Source organism: Echinops telfairi, unplaced genomic scaffold (genome assembly GCF_000313985.2).
Source record: "Echinops telfairi isolate 266 unplaced genomic scaffold, ASM31398v2 ScPeMD7_7412;HRSCAF=8450, whole genome shotgun sequence".
In the NCBI taxonomy this organism is placed as follows: Eukaryota; Metazoa; Chordata; class Mammalia; order Afrosoricida; family Tenrecidae; genus Echinops; species Echinops telfairi.
The window spans coordinates 4,067,906-4,069,099 of NW_022111312.1; positions in this window are offsets into that span (position 1 = coordinate 4,067,906).

The following is a 1,194-nucleotide window of genomic DNA, read 5'->3' on the forward strand; positions in this document are numbered from 1 at the left end:
TTTTTTTCAGCTTTTGATGCAATGAGTCCTCCGGTGCTCATTAGATGGATCTCAGTTGAGCTACTGACTCTGCACCTCAGGATTGGGCTCGGCGCACAGAGAGGGCTCATGCGATCCTTGCAGAGTGAATGACGAGCGCAGGTGACCCCCCAGTCGGGGGCTAGAGGGAGAGGGGGGGCGGGCTCCTTTGCTCTGGAGTCCAGAGGCAGCCTGAGGTGGCAGCTGGAGGCTTGTCAGGCGTTCTGAGATCAGGGCTCTTGAGCAAAGCAGGCAGACTCAGCCTCTCCTAATGCCCACCAACCGCTGAGGGTGGAGGGGAAGGAATCAATGTAAAGATTGACATGGCAGGGAAGGAACAGAAGAAAAAGCCTTCCTTCTTGGCTTCACGAAGGAGGCAACCACAGAAAGAACCGGTGGGGTTGCTGGTTTCTGAATAGCATCACACACAGATACACACACACACACACACACACACACACACAGACACTCAAGTTTTTCATAGTCGCTCCAGGTCCCTCCTATTCTGAAGCCTTGTTTGAGTAGTTATGCAGCTTCTGGTGCCCTGGAAATGTGTCTCAGGTCATGTCTTCTCTGCTCGGAGTGCAGGGGCTTATTATAGATAAGAAAGTGCCGAGTCATTCAGTGAGCCTATCAGCTTGTGGTAGAGCCGCTGGGCCCCCTGGTACCCAGCATTGTTCCTGGTGCAGGGGATAGCGCAGTGAATGAGGCAGACGGAAACCTCTGCTCCCGAGGTCAGTTAGGTCCCCACGGAAGAAGCATACCAGCCTGTGGGATCCAAGGATTGTCCATCGTAAAATCCAAGACTAGAGGAGCTTAAATGTTGAGCACTCAATTTGCAGAAAGTTCTGGATGACAGGGAAAGCCCGAAATCCATTTGCAGGGTCCCATGGAGATTAAGCCTCTGGTGAATCCCCTCTGACCATTGGCCAGGGATGTGAATAGCCTTGCTATCAGACAGAATGTATTGATAAATGGATTAATGCAGATGTCGTTAAGTTAAAGCACTGTATTATTTGCTCTTCCTTTGTGAAACATCCATTTTATTGCCATATCATTCGCCTATCATACAATTCAAGAGTTAATAGCACTGAGAGGAATTGCACAATTATCACCACAATCAATTTTAGCGCATTTTCTTTGTTCTTATACTTACCTTTGTTAGCTCCCCATTCC